The sequence below is a fragment of the Streptopelia decaocto genome (assembly GCF_964273445.1).
Source record: "Streptopelia decaocto genome assembly, chromosome: 14".
NCBI classification, from domain to species: Eukaryota; Metazoa; Chordata; class Aves; order Columbiformes; family Columbidae; genus Streptopelia; species Streptopelia decaocto.
The window spans coordinates 11829613-11845674 of NC_138669.1; the positions used below are offsets into that span (position 1 = coordinate 11829613).

At 42.6% G+C, this 16062-nt stretch overlaps 1 protein-coding gene and 1 long non-coding RNA gene across 2 annotated transcripts in view; one reads left to right on the plus strand and one right to left on the minus strand.

The window, feature by feature from the left end:
* The first annotated feature begins 3477 nt into the window (after positions 1 to 3477).
* Positions 3478 to 15625, plus strand: LOC309446212. The gene is made up of 3 exons (XR_014185430.1): positions 3478 to 4323; positions 12821 to 12961; positions 13034 to 15625. It is a non-coding gene; the product is annotated as an uncharacterized lncRNA (long non-coding RNA).
* The window catches only part of TSHZ2 (teashirt zinc finger homeobox 2), a 222437-nt gene continuing 215137 nt past the window's right edge, over positions 8763 to 16062 (minus strand). The window contains exon 4 of the transcript XR_014185429.1: positions 8763 to 9446. The gene's annotated coding sequence lies outside the window, so the exon portion shown is untranslated. The remainder of the gene's footprint in view (positions 9447 to 16062) is intronic.

The following is a 16062-nucleotide window of genomic DNA, read 5'->3' on the forward strand; positions in this document are numbered from 1 at the left end:
CATGCAGATTGAGTTTCGTAAAGGGAAGATGGCCAGTTGCCAGCCAGTAAAGCAGAATTGTTGCGTATTTTGACTCGCATTCCTAGTTGCTTCTCATAAAGCCGTAGTTAAGAGTTAATTTCTTCTGTACCTGGCTTTGACTTCCATATATTTTTTAGTAAAACAAAAAAAATGAAAAATTTGCACTGTTCATTTTGCTCTCTTCCCTCCTACAGCAAATGTAAAATAGCAAAACCTAGAAACTTGTTTTTTCATTATGCAACTTGAGATGTTCCAGTTGTATGTCTTAGTTCCTGTATATGGGACCTATTTTTAATGTCTCTGTAAACTGGCGATGTAATGAAGTGCTGTGTATCAGGAAATTGTACACTATTTACCTTTTTTCCTGTTCATAAGCTGAGCCATATGTACATAATCTAGATTTTTGTTTTCCTAGTTTTGCACTTTTATAGCCTATTTTTTGAAGATGAATTCACTTGGAAAATGGTTGATCTATTTTTTTGCGTGATCTTTCAATGAGTCTTATAGAATGCATGCTGTAACTATCATCTGTGTACCTTGCGGGGTTCTCTGATTACAATGTACGGGCTGGTTTTTAAGATTATTTTTGGGGGTGGGGGGGCGGCAAACAGACCTGAAACTTGTTTTTAATCTCCCTTCATGCTGGTACAGTTTCCCTCAAGGCCTTTTTGGTAGGTATCTTGGGGCTGGAATGGAAAAGTGGACATGAAGACTCTATTTCATGGCAGCACAGCCCTGTACTTCAGAATACACTTTGCCCATCAGTATTAACTATTGGGATACTACTGGTTTTGTATGTTTCTTTGGAAATAACAGTGCATATATAGAGGTACAAATTGTTGATTTTTTTTTTAATGTATTTATTTCATTCCATTTTCTTTTAATTGTTGAAACCGGAAGTTGTCAAGCAGTAGGCACACATTACTCATTTAATTTATAATGTATTTCACTTTAGTTGAGTATATTATTACATGTGGATGTAAATATAGACTTGGTGTTTTGCAAAACTGGTTTCTGTGTCTTGCTTTTAGAGCTTACAGTGAGTTTCCTGGAATTTCACGTTCACTTGACCTCTCATCATTCTCACAGTGCTGGAGGAGGGGGAGGAGGAGAACCTGCAATAACAAAACCAAATTTAATGCTGCGTTCAGTTGCTCTATGTGAAAATACTGAGTAACTTCCCAGAAAATCAGTCTGTGAGGCTTAAGAGGAAAACTTACAATACCAAAGAAACCTTTTGTTTCTTCTTTCCATTATTTTCCTTCAAGAAAGGGAATTGATTTATTGTATGCATTCTTTCTGGTGATAAGAAATTAGGAGGAGAGCGTGGGTTTTTTCTTTAATTTGTCTGAGGCTTCAGGATTTGTTTAAAGCTTAAACTGCTGTGAAAAATTTCTAGGTCTGGTGTGTTCTTGGAACTCAGCTGAGGTGTCAGACCTCACCAACACCCCTGACCATATCTCAACACTAGATGGTGAGGCTGGAAGACAGCTACAGAAGGCTTGTGTAAGTCCACACAAGTGAGTGACCACAACCTCATTGGTGTCACAGGTGAAGCTTTTGGTTCCTGCTCTAGGCTGGTGCTTGTTACCATGATAAGGTTTGTAGAAGTAGATTAAAGTAGTTTATTGAGTATATAAAAGTGCCGTTGGGGAGCAAAAAATCGAAGTGGGAGCCAGACTGATCTGTGACCGGTGCGAGCTATCGAAAGTCAAATTAAAGGGCAAACCTCACTGCCTGATGTGAGGGAGGTGTTAATGATGTGGAACCAGCACAAGAATATTCAGCCAAAGGCTGAAAAGTCTCTTTGGTTTCAAGTCTCTGGCATCTTCAAACAGTGTGGGATCTTGGAGGTATTTTTTTTCAGCGCTACCATATCTGTTTTGTCATATAATTGGTTTCTCAGTTGTGAGATGCATTAATACTGTGAAACCTTCCCACTGCATTCATTTGGGATAAACGCTATTCCCAGCCTAACTTGAGTTAATTGAAATGTTGAGAAGGGAGGGAGGCCAAAACCAAAAGAAAAACCCAACAGAAATGGAGCTGGTAAATGAAGCTGGGGTGGGTTTTTGCTCTTGGTCAAGCAGCTCTGGTTGGAGAGGTTGGTGAGATGGGCTGCTCCGGTTTCTACCCCCTCCTGCCAACCAAGCCCAGTGATGGCTGGTTCCACCAGGACCTGGCTGTTGTCTCCACGCAGGGTATCTGAGGACTTGGAGAATCACCAGAACCACTGGAAGGTGTGACTCAAATACAGCTTCACTGTGACTGTAACTGTTCAGTGTTAGAAACACCCATTTGAGGGATCTTCCCCCTGTACTTCAGATACATGGTAAGACCATGGTATGTCTTGAAATTATGAAGAAGCAACACTCATTTTCTCTTACAAAGATCTAGTATTGAATCACAAAACAGTTTATTCTTCCCCTTTGTGAAAGAGAAAAATATGCGAGTGTGTTACTGAGCAGATTTCTCTGTTCATTTGCACACACTTAAGAAAAGTGTGTTTAATTAGGATTAGCAAGTCTCTAAATTTTAGATGGTTCTCAGGGGAAAAAATAGTTATGAGTGCATTCATGACATTAAAATCAGTACATTTAATTCAATTTCATCTTAATATTAATTCATAACATCTAAAGTAGTAGTTCCTACAGAAGATATTCATGTGATTTAGGATTACTGGAGAAAATGAGATCTGGCATTTCCAAACATGCCGCAGCATGATCACCATGTGTAGCTGTGCAGATTGAGTAACCATGTGCTAATTGCGAGAGTGCCCATTTTCCCATGAATTCTTGTCTGTAACAAGGGTCAGTTATATGAGACACAGTTTTATTTAGTGTGGAGTTCATTATTGATAGATACTGGATCCAGTAGTGGCTCATACGTGAAATATTGCCAAAATCAGTAGCTGTTTGTAGATGAGACAGCAGCCTGCTCAAAACAAGACATTCTGTCTTTTTGAACCCTTATTGCTGTGTTGGCCCCTGTTCTGAGCCCGGACCTGTAACTGTGTCACCTCTTCTGGAAACTGTTAAATGCAAAGGTGCGGTACCTTCCCAGGTCATCGATTCTGGATTTTCTTATTGGCTCTGGTTGAACTGAGCCTGACCTGCTTAGGGCAGATACAGCAGCTTCATGTTGCTTCTGTGTACAGTCATATGAACGCAAAGTAACGTACTTCGCTCTGGTCTTTCTGCAGAAGCTCGGAATGGGGGAACTCTGGATTTCGGTGGTGCTGCTCCCTTTTCAGAAGCTTCCTCTCTTTGTTTCCACTGAGGTCAACCGTGGCTCCCTACATGCAGAACACCATCGCTGTCGGCTTGCAGGCTGAGCCGGAGGAGTTCATCTGGTCTGGTTTTTAAGACTTCACAAGAGCCTCAGCTTCTGTAAGGGAAGGAAAGGGTTTGTTCCCTCCGCTGCTAGAAAGTCACGACTGCTCCGCTTGGCGGTGGAAGCTCCCAGGTGGACAGCAGGGTGGCTCCAGCAGCTCTGCGATCAGGAGATGGTGTGGAAAAGGCATCAGAGCATCCTCACGTTCCCTCCCGGCGAGAGCTGCCGTGTGTTCGGCGTTAGGTGGCGATGCGAGCCCAGGAGAGGCCGGGAACCCGCGCTGCGGGAGCTGCGTCTGACGGGCAAGTTTGCTTCAGATTCCTAAATTAATTAGCGATTGCATAAAGCAGATAAAAATAAAACACAGAGCGGCCCCAGAATAAAGCATACATGCAGATGTCGGCCTGTTTAAATAATCTGTGTAGCAGAAATCACAGCATAACCAGGAAACTTCACCGACGAGTGAGACGAACCACAGGAAATCTGTAGATACAGAAACGCTATCTCCGATATTCTTTTCTCACCCTATCAATATTTGCTGAAATGTGTTGCTATAGAGCAGATTTAGTGTGCAGTTTAGCTGCTGGCTACCATTATTTTTGACTGCTCAAGATTTTCTGATTAATTAAATGATGCATTTTACAATGTGGCGCACATCACTGAGACAAGCACTTCGCTGTGTGAAATCCTAGGTATGAAACTATTTGCATGAGCAAATCTGGCCTAATAAATAATTACGGAAAGCTTTGGCATTTAAAATTCATTTTACACATATGAAATATTTTCATTAATCCTCTATGAAAGTCATGACCTAATTACTGATTTTTCATCCTGTTGAATAATTACTGGCAAGGAGCCTTCCTGCGATTTCATCCCTGCATCCTCGGTGCGGTTTGCTGGAACAAGTGGGACCCGTGTGAAGGGAGGAAACAACAGGCGTCTGCTTTTCTGAAAAGTCGGGAAAATCAGGTAATCGTTTTCACTTAAAGAAAAAAGATCCCTCTTCTCTTCAGTTAAAAAAAGACTAGTTCACATTTTGTCATGTTATTTCAGTTTAGGGTATTTCTGAATTTTTAATACGTGTATAGGTTCAAAAATCTAATTAAACATTGCTAAATAAAGTCATTCTGATCAAACCAAATGAAATTTTAATGTCAAAGTTAAGCATAAGTTGTTCAGGAAAAGAAAAGGTCAGAACAACTGAGTGAAATTAGAATTAATTCAGAAATATGTTTTCACCAAACTTGCATTTTTTCCTCCTCTGTTCTTCCAAATGCTCCAGAAACTCCCCAGCACAAGGTATTTAGTGCATCTGCTTGCGGGTTTCTGGTCTCAGTTACATGAGCGCTTCAGTTCTCTTTATTGCCCAGACAACATATTTTCCAGGACTAATTTTTTTGGCAAACTTTAGTGCAAATAAAACTTTAACACCTTCCCAGCGACAGTGTTGTGCGGTCGCTCCGTGTGTTCCAGAAAGTCGGATAAAGGTGAGATTTGGCACTTCTTAATTCCTGTTTCTCTTTGATTTACCTTCAGCATCATATGTGGGTTTGTATTTCTTCTCCTCCTCCCTCTGCAACAGTTACTGGAGGGTAAAAGGTAATTGAACTCCACGTTTCTATTCAAATTTCGTCTTGTAAAAGTCTTATTATAGCAGAACCTAAATCTGGGCCTTTGACATTTTGACAGAATCTGTTTTCAGGTTGAAAAATTTCTTTCCCAATAAGAATTTTGGTTGTTTTCCTGTTTGACTCCAAAAGCCTGAGCTGATCATCTTTAAAGCATTAGCACAATTGCTTACAGATGGACTTTTTATATAAAAAATGTGATTTCCCCCTTCTCTAACCTAGCATTATTGCTCTTTTCCTAAACTCAGGGGCTTCTCATTTTGTTAATTTAACCTGAGCGTATGCTGGAATGAGTTTATCCAGAGCTATTGACATTTCGTTAGTTTGGGAAAACAAGCAAAGGGGATTAGCAATGCGCTGCTGAGCGTCACAAGCAGGGCCCGCTCAGCCCTGGTGCACACGTGGCCTCGGTTGTGCTGTGTCTTTGGTGCGGTTGGTTATTTTCTAGGAGGCTGAGGGGAGATCATCTCTCACTCTTCAACCACCTGAAAGCAGGTTGGAGCACGGAGGGTGTTGGTCTCTTCTCCTGAGTAGCAAGGGGTAGGATGGGAGGAAATGGCCACAAGTTGCACCGGGGGGGGTCAGAGGGGATGTTAGGAAAAAATGTATTCACGGAAAGGGTTGTGAAGCGCTGGAACAGGCGGCCCTGGGAAGTGATGGAGTCACCATACCTGGAGGGGTTTAAAAGATGCAGAAATGAGGCTCTTAGGGACATGTTTTAGTGCCAGATTTAGGTTATGGCTGAGCTCGATGATCTTAAGGGTCTCTTCCAACCAAAATGGTTCTATGATTCTACCTGCCGTGATAGAAGCCTGGCCCTGTGCACTCCCAGTGACACCAGTACACTCCCAGTGACACCAGCACCCTCCTGGTGACACCAGCGCACTCCCACTGACACCAGTACACCCCTGGTGACACCAGCACACCCCTGGTGACACCAGCACACTCCTGCTCTCCATGTGAGCTGATGGATGGAGGAGAATGGGGCTCCCAGCTCATTGCCTGGCAGCTGGGCTGTCTGTGCTGCCTCCTGGGAGGGTCTCCATCATCATCATCCTCAGGACCCTGACTCCTTCCCGTGAACAAGGAAAGATTTTCTCAGTAGTGAGGAGCAACTTAATACAGCCTGAACTTTTGTACCCTGTTTCGGATTGTTTTTCTTGTGATATTTGTTAGTTCTCTTTCCGTGAGGACAGCCTGAGCTCTGGAGCCCACTTAAAAGCTCGGTTTGCTCCAGATTTGCCTGTGAGCTGGGGCTGAGGAGTCGGTGTGAGCCAGGAACAGATGCTGAGGGTATGTAGGGTTGCCTTTTGTTCCTCTAAACTTTTGTTTTCCTGGCCATAAATCTGCCTAATAAACTGCCCTGAGCGACATAAACCTCTGTAGCGGCTGTGCCGGCTGGCTCGGGACCTCGGGGCGCTGGAGCTGCTGGGGAAGCTCAGTGTGTGCCCGAGCGTGTGCGATGGCCCCACAGGGAACTGTCCCCAGCCCGCGTACCCCCTCGCCCGCGGAGGGGACCAGGACTAAGAATGGAGCTGTCCGTGAAGGATGCCCAGCTTGGGTGGCGCTTTGTGCTTTGAAATTTCAGAGCAAACTGCGGTTCCTTCCCATTTTGTGGTGTCTCAGAAGGTGGGTCTGACGATCCCGTGGCAAACCCAGCCCCTGCTCCCGGGCTCTGCTCTCCTGCCTCCCACACACTCGGCCATGTCCCACCTGAAATCCTTTGCACCACGACCTTAGTGCCCTTCTGGAGAGAATCCATCTCTCCTCAGTACCCGGACTTCACTGTCAGACCAGCTATTTAAATTGTAGAACGTTCAGCTAAGGTAGACAGAATTAAATTTATTCCTGAATTGTTGAATAATGTAATGTTCGTGTTGTACATAAAAGAATCACAAACCACCCAGCCTGATTTTCCTATGAAAACATTTAACTTTTATTAAATCAAGACAGTTTTAAGGAGCAGCAAAAAAAAAATGAAAGCAGAAACAATTGAACCAGCTTTCAAAGTTGCCCTGTAGCCAAAACATCCATCTGAGAAGCTGAAGGGTTGATTTTATTTGTTTGTTTGTTCTTCTGTTGCAGTGTATCACCAATAATTAAAAAAAAAGAGAAGAGATGCAAGTTCAAACCGTTGGAATAAATTAGAGCGGGCTCTAAGCCTGCTGAGAGCTGCCTGCAGCTGGTTCGGCGTCTCCAGCGGGACGGGAACGCTGCAGCATGGGCAGGTGCCCCATCCTGCCCAGTCCTTAAAATATTGGGGGTCAATACCTGTGCACCTTGCAGGTGAGAGTCCCTTCAGGCCAGGATTTAGCCCCAGACCTATAAAACATGCCTGAACCATTAACTGCTCTTCCCAGGAAGGTGGCAGAGGACCCTGCGTGCTGGAGTTGAGTCAGAAAGGCCAGACAAAGCCCTGGGGAGAGGTCTGTGGGGAGCAAACCTGTATTGGCAGACAGCAAGATAAATTGGATGATCTAATAGTCCTTTTCCATCTCTAAGTTTTATGATTCATTTGTTATTTTAGCCATCTCTATATATTTTTTATTTTACCCTAGAGGGGTTTCTTGATATGTGTGCAATAGATTCCTTTAAAAGGAAAAAAAAAAAATCACTTAAAAAAGCGTTGCAGGATCCAAGGCACCGTCTTGTAAGTGTATTTGCTAACAAACTACTCGATGTGTAGAAGTTGAAGGTGGCTCATGCAGGTCAGCAGTGGGTGTGGGACGGTCACACCAAGGAGTGAGTGTTGGGGTGAGGAGGGTGTGGAGCCTTTTACCAATTCAGACTTTGGGTGCTGGGGTGGGCGGCTGGAGACAGGCCCAGCAGTGCTGCCCTGGTGTCCCCTGTGCTCCCTGGCCAGGCTGGGGAGACCCCCAGGGGAGCTTAGGAAAAGCATGAGATTTGGAGGAAATCCAAGGAGAAGGGCAATGGTGGGGTGGGGAGACACATCCAGCTCTTCCCTCCCCTCCAAGTTGTGCCAGGGGAGCTTCAGATTGGATATTAGAAAAAAATTCTTCATGGAAAGGGCTGTTGGGCATTGGAACAGGCTGCCCAGGGCACTGGTGGAGTCACCATCCCTGGAGGGGTTTAAAAGATGCTTAGATGAGGTTCTTAGGAACATGGTTTAGCGCTAGAGTGAGGTCATTGGTTGGACTCAAAGATCCTGAGGGTATTTTCCAACTTCTATTCTATTCTGTCCTGTCCTATCCTGTCCCATTCCATTCCATTCCATTCCATTCCATTCCATTCCATTCCATTCCATTCCATTCCATTCCATTCCATTCCATTCCATTCTTATTCTATCCCATCCCATCCATCATCTTACCCTATTGTATCCCATCCCATTCTATCCTATTTGGCAGGCAGCAGCGTGGGGAGGATGCGCGGCCCTCGGCTGCCGTACTGCAGATGGGTCCTGCCGCTCGTCGTACGTTTATCGCGATGATAAACGTGGCGGCAATTAAATACGGCTAACAAGTGATGCTGTACCCATTAATGAGTACAAGTATTGGGGAGCTCTGCCATGAAGAGCTTTGACTCCTGGGCAACAAACAACCCATGGGGGCTCCGCACCGGGGTGTGTGACACGGGGATGTTACGGGGACGTGTTGAGCAGAGGCATCTGTCTGGGGTGCAGCCGGGGAGCGGGGTGGTTGGTGTCTCAATCATGGCTGGTTTATGGCTCGCGAGCCTTGAATTTGTGTGACAGCAGCCGGTGCCTCGCTGGAGATTACACCATAAATAACCCCGGGGAGCCCGACCAGCGGAAGGAGAAGGGCTGTAGAAACAAATGCAGGGTGCTGTAGTCAGATTTGTTTTCTTATTTTAAGTGACTATTATCTAAGGGAAGAGGCTGCTAAGGATGGTTTGCGATTTTCACTGAAACAGGCGCATTCCTGTGGTTCTGTGACTCCCACAGCCTCCCCAGGTCAGGCTTTTTCTTTCTCTGCAGAGAAAGAAAGGGGAAAAAAATAAAGAATGAAAAGAAAAACCCACACGAAAATCAATCCATCAAATGTCATTACAGATTTATTAAGCCTGATGTAGAAAGACTTTTAACAGTAACATCTTCAGAAAGCATAAAAAGAGCACTTCTGTTCAGTCTTGTGCTTTGAAAATCTAAATATATTTTTATCATATAAATAATTCTTTTCATGTTTTAAGTGCATCTGTTTTTTTTTTTTTTTTCTTTTCAAATTTCCATTTTACAATTGGCCAAAACTGAAGTCTGCATTGACTGAAATGAAGCCATTTGCAAAGCTAATGATGTTGTGAAGCATGTCTATGGTGAACCGTATCAGCGAGATTTCAGAAAGGTAGTTCAATGAGTGCAGCATTAGAATGAGGGACAGCCTCCAGCAAAACCATAATTGAACACACCCAAGTCCTTAATGTCTGCAGTTGGGTTTCCTGATGCAAATTACGATAACATTTCAGATGTGAGCAGTCGCTTTCCAATAGCTGCAGTGGAAAAAGAGACATTTTATGCCACAAAGGAAAGAATTACCATGTTTAAAAATGTAAATAATATATGTATAGAAACCTTTTTTATGGAAATGAGGCATTCAGGATTATGGGAGCAGTTTGGGCTATTTTTTTTTTTTCCTTTTTAAACACAACAGATAAAGATGTGTGATCTATTATTCAGGGCTTTAATTACAGTTCTAAAACTGCAGTGATTTTATTAAAAATAAAATCCCTGGGCATAAAAAGTAACATTTTCTGTGGGAAAGTTGAGGGATTTTTCTTTTACAATGTATTTACCGTGGTCAAAATACAGAACAAAAAAAAAATCATCATTAATAGATTTCAATGCTGCAAAATGATACGCAGAAATACATCTTAAATGCACTGGAATACAGTCATCTTCCTGTAAATCAGAAAAGGCCTTAGATAAATAGGTCTGACCTGATTTAAATTTAATGAGATACATAGTCCTGATTGTTAATAATTGGTTTGGGGGAACCCAAAACAATAAAAGCAGTAATCTCTTCTAGTATAAATTATACGAATTTATTTAGCAATCAACCAAAGGGAGAAAAAAAATGCCATTAACATTATCAATTTGTTTAGTTGAAGTTAGTTATAATAAGCAAACAATTTGAAGCCAAATTGCCAGTTTGGCTTTGAGAGAGACGGTAAATATTGGGCAGAGGCGCCTCTGCCATGAGGCTTCGGGCCACTAGGTGGTTCTGTCCCCCAGCAGAAAGGGCTGTTCCCATTGTAGGGACCGTTCATAATCATCCAAACCCAGTGAAACATGGTTTTGATTAAAACAGCCTGTTGGCTCAATAATCTCAGTAATTTTAAAAACATCCTTAATGTGGAAGAAGACCACTGCAATGTCACAAATGGCCTTGGGGCCCATTATAAACAGCAACAAAATAAATAAGGAGGAGAAATGAGAGGTCATGAAAACAAAATTAAGCTAATGTTTCAAATTTTGACAATTATGAATTGTTCCTCCAAGAAGACATTAAAAAAAAAATATTCAGGCACTATTAGATAAAATACAAAGAGAATAATTGTACATGTATGGGTTTTCCCGTGGGACTACGCATGCTCTAAAAGCAAAACTTGACTTCAATTTCCCCTGTTCCCCCCACCCCCTTCCAGCCGGGACTGGGCAGGTCTCATGCAAACACAGACTCGCTTCTCGGAGCTCCTCCAAAATCTCCCCCCTTGTTGCATTAGGAACCATTGAAAGACGATGACCAAGAAAAGGAACAAACAAAAATGATGAGCAGATTTTTCTATTAAAAAAAAAAAAAAGAATAATAAAAATCCCCCAATATGGACCAAGTTTTTTTTGTAGGAAACCGAAACGAGCAAATATAACACAATCTGTGTTCGTAACATGGCAATATAGTCAATATATACAAATATGTACAGTATAAAAATGCATCAAAGGCATAACTTTTCATCCGAACAAGCTGCAGTGCACAATGAAGAGCAGCTTGGCCCCCCCTCCACTCTAAGTATACAGGCAATATATTCTATACAGCATGCACTTGTTACAAAATTAGTGCATAAGCACTGAAACATTCTACAGATAAAGTCACCATGAGTCCTCTTGGAAAGGAGTCCCATTTGAGTTGGTAATATATATAAAAAAAGTGTTTAATCTTTCCTTTTTGCAATTTGTAGTATATACATTTTTTTTTTTAAACAGAAATGAGCTTTTGATTATTTTTTAAAATTATTATTATTATTTTTTTTTAAACAAAATTCTAGACCTAACGCCACGGGTCACAGGTGTAACCTGAAGATGCTGCCAATAACAAACCTATTACACACCACAAGTGCAGGGGCAGAGCAAAACCGTCAGATTTACTATTATGGCCAACTATGCTCTGTTCTTTAAAACGGGGGTGAATCTCACGATTTGTGCTGACACGTTCGAGATAATAAAAACCAAAACAAATGTAAAACAAAATAAAATAAAAGGATTAATAAGTGGTGCCTGAGCACTAGACAAAAGGGCACGTTGTACCAGAGACACACGACAGTGAAGTACCCTGAGCCAAAGAAGACCTGTTTAGCTTGTCAGCTTTTGCAACCTGTATTGCACATTCCAGCATTTGCTGCGTTATAAAGCCAAAATACTGCATTGTACATCCTGAAGATACCTGCTGCTCCGCTTGGTGCAGCTGTGCCCAGCTGCTGCTTCAGCCATAGAGTGGGTGCCCGGTTATAAACAGCTCCACACACACACCCGCAGTGTGTGCACAAATATATGAATGTATACAGGGGGTAGGTATCTGTATATAGCTGCATATCCACCTATATCTATCTATCGATAAATAGATAGATATGCATTTTTTTTTTAATGTTACACACACCAGTTAGTAATTGAAAGCATTGCTCATATAAATCTTCCACAGTTGAGGCTGTTGTGTGGATGTTTGTTCTGTCACTACAGCCCCTCCCGGGGGGCTGGTGCCCACCCGGGGCTGTGCGTTTCAAGGGAAAACATTCTTTGCATTTAATGTAGCTACATTTTTGCAAGATGTTATTTTCTTTTTTCTCTTTAAGATATTAATATTTTTCCTGCTAGCTCGTCTAAGTCTAATGCAAGAATTTGTTGTCTTAGATCAAAAAAAACCTAGTTTGCTCAGCTAGATGATATGAACTCAAGTGGAGATGTACGACCCGCTAGGGTTAGTATTTAATCTGTTGTCTCAAACAGGGCTTGTTAAAAAGGCCTGAAGACATTTCATGAGCTGAGAGTGATGATGAACTGGAAGTTTCTAACTCTGCAGTTAAGTCCAGTGGTACAGCTATTTCACTTTTAAAAATACTCTCAAAGAAAATATTGTACAGACACTTTGGTATGAGAAACAACAGTGTCATCTTAAACTTTACCTACTGTTCACACTTTTGCCGGCATAGTTAAAACAAATATATGACCACTAATGGTGACTGAAGTATACCGGGATAAAAGTGCTTGCACTGGTATAAAAGTGGTCCAGCAAAGCAAAATAAGCTGTACCAGTATAAAGTGCTTTATAGCGATACAACTGTTTTCACATTAGGACTTTTACCAGCATAGTCACAGCAATAACAAAGTTTTGCAATCACTTCCCTGACAAAACTATAAAACTTCTCAAGTGCAGACTGTGCCTTAGATTAAATCTGCACGGAGCTGGAGACTGTTTGCCCAAGTTGTTTTCAAAACCATCTAAACATGTTAGGAATCCAAGGTTAGGACCGTGAGGACAGTGTTTGGAGCTGTGTAGGCAGAGGGTAAATATACTGAATTCCAAGGAGCAGCTCTGGATTTACACCAGAATAAATGAATTCAGAATCTGGCTTCTGTTTTTTTTTTTTTTTAGGAGTTGGTATAAATAAAGCTGAAGACCGGAATGAAATGAGAGGGAGGTGGTTGCAGGGAAGATCAGGACCATCCCGGTGGGACCCAGCCCAATGCGTGTGGGATGCAAACCCCCTCCCTGGGCACGGGCTGATTTGCAAAGGTATGTTGGCTTCTGGTATCATTATAAACCCATTGGTTTTATTTTTTTTTTAATTCTTTCACTTCCTTTCAGGAGACAATTGGAGAAAAATTCTCCTAAATTCTAGGTGCTTGTGTGAAGTCAACCACCGCAGGAAACAGTTAAGAAAAGAAAAAAGAAACTCCAGGAAACTTGTTATTTCTGGAATCGCTACCTGGTGCTGGCTCGCCCGGGACCATCAGCAGAAAGACTTACCTTGACCTCAGGGGCTGACAAATTAGGACCTCCGTTTGATGAAATGTGAATTGAAATCTGCTGATGAAATGTGAATTGAAATCCGCCTTTAGATGCATGTCATTTATTCTTTAGCTACGAGTTTTGAAATGTTACGTTCACCATGTCCAATCTGCCACATGTAAAACAGGCTTAGTTTCCACCTACCAATGTCCAGCTCAGACTCTTCAGCACCATTACTGAAAAGTTCTTAGTTTTAGTGAAATTCAATAGCCTCTTGCTGATCATTTTCAACTGAGGACAGAGGTTGGGCAAAAAAAGGAAAGTTACAACCTGTGGGATAAATTGTGGGGGGAGCAGGAAAACCAGGCCAGCAAAACCACCGTGACACTGACCCTGTGGAGACTTTGGAACCCAACGAGAAGCTGCTCTGAGGTCTCCTCTGGGGTGGCCAGGGACCAGGAATTACAACTCTATGAAGCTCCTAAGCACAGTTTCCTAGGAGCAAAAATAATATGTCAGGTTGTACTGTAAGAAGATGGGCACATACCAGTAGCACTTTTTCAAAAGATATAGAGGTGGTTATATCAGTGCTCTTGCTTGGGGACAGATGGTCTTTAAAGCCTGCTGTAATTGCAACGTATTGATCTGGAATCTGTGATCAATACTGTCTTTATAGAGAGAATTTTAAATATAAATTGCATCGTATATCTGTTTGGGAAGACAAAAGCCCTGTGTGATGGAGATCCACCTCCGCTTAGCCGACACACTTTCTTTAGCCTGAGAGTGACGATGGCAAGTGCAGAGGGGACGGGGTGGTGGCCTCGGGCGCTGCACAGGGGCATTTCTTCACTGGGAGGAAGTCTCTACCAAAGATGAGGTTGCTGTCTTTCATTTCCATGTGTTTTCTCAACATATTTGCAGCAAGACTAACCCGAGGGCTGAGCTGAGCTGCTATGCTTGAACAGGGGCAGCACCTCGGCTGCAGGATCAGGCCGTTAGTAATTAGCAATTAGCAGGGAGCAATGCTGCAGAAAGCAAATCTCCCCTGGGTGGCTCCCCCATGCCCAAACTCAGTTACTTGTGTATTTTCCCGATCACAAGGGCAGTTTGCTTCCTCTGCAACACCTGCACGGATGCTTCCCGGTGGGAATGTCCCCTTCTGTCATAGGAACTGAGCTGTGGGTATAAATTAGTCACTAAATATGGCACTTTATCAAAATGTGATTAAGAATAAAAGACCAAAAATTAGGGGAACAGTCCTTGCCATTTGAATGTGTGAGAGTTGACTCAATAGCCTGTAAAAGTGGCTTGGAAGACTTCAACCCCTATCACGTTAATGTACAAGCATTGATTTTTAAAATGACTTCTTATATCCTCCATGATCTCTAAAAAAGCTAAGGAGGTCAGTCTTGTAAATACTTTTACAAGTAGGTAATAAAACCCATAATGAAGTTGCATTGACAAGTAATTACTGGGCAGGTTTGTTAGCAGATTCTCAGAGATTTTTTTTTTAACTAACAATTATTATTGTACTAATGATGGCCATTTTTAAAGCTGAGTGTCCTTCTCATTCTCAGCTTAAATAATAAGAGCCTGGAAAAAACACCTGAGACTGATGCACTGGAATTGTTACATACTAGGCTCCAAAGAGATGCTAATTACGTCTCCTTCTTTTAAAATAAAACTTTTTCTTTTTTTTGAGGTGATTTGGCTTATTTTGACACGGACGGTGGCAGAAAGGGAGCTGTGCTTGCTGAATAAATCTCTCAAAGCGGTGTGTAAGGGTAACAATTCTTACTGCTTTATTGCAGTGCAAGAGCATAAGCAGCTTGGATATGTGGTATATCAATATGCCACTTGTTAATAAGCAAGGATGTGAATCATAAATATTTAGCTGTTTGATCACCAGGCTTTTAATTAATGTTTTGATGATCTCCAATAAGAATAAAAGTCAGAACGATAGATATTGAGTAGATACGATAGAGAAAAGACGCAATGATTTTCTGTGTTACCTGATTTATATGACAGATAAACTATCAACTCATCCGGTTTTGTACAGAGAGAGAGAGAGGAGAGATGTACATTTTCTTTTTTTATATCATATTGTAAAAAAAAAAAAAAAAAGAAAAATCACTTAATTCAAATGTGTACCTAAAATGTTCCCAGAGGACGGCGATGCGGGCAAAATAATCAAGGTTTAGCAGTGTGTAATAAAGGTTTGTGGCCAGATTTTAAATGAAATAGCTGTTTCTGCACTTGCCTGTGCTGGAGTGAAGCTACCTGAGCAAAATGTGCTGCTGGCCGGCCGTGGGGAACCAGCGCTCCCCAAATCCCGGCCGCGCCGCTCCCGTGTTGGTGTCCGAGTGGCTCGGCCGCAGCTGCAAGCGGCAAAACGTCCGGCACGGGGGGGTCCTACCAAAGCGGGTCCCAAACCCCCAGGAGCACGGGACCATCAGAAGTCGGTGGGAATCTCACCCGTTGGATGCCGCAATAAGCCAAATATTCTTTTCTAGAGCATCCAGAAGCTCGGGGAAAGGCGCAGGGCTGGGGACACACACGTGGTTCCTCCCAGGCGGGATTGAACAGCAGCTCTTGCTGCCTTTGGGCCAGTGATGCTGGACCCGCCTTGTGCAACTTCACTGAATAACTCTGGAGTGGGCTGTGCAATTTAACAGCTTCTGAGGAGCTCGATGCTAATGCATTGATTTTGCTTTAATAGAATTTTGTTGTCAATGGCCGGTGCTCAGCACGGTGCAGGCTTCAATCTTAACCCATCTGAAGGCTCTGCGCGTTTCCAGTTGAGCTCCGTTCATTTCCAGTTGAATAGGTTAAGCAAAGACAGACCTCACTGTTCTCAATTCACTTTATGATCCTCCCATCATAAA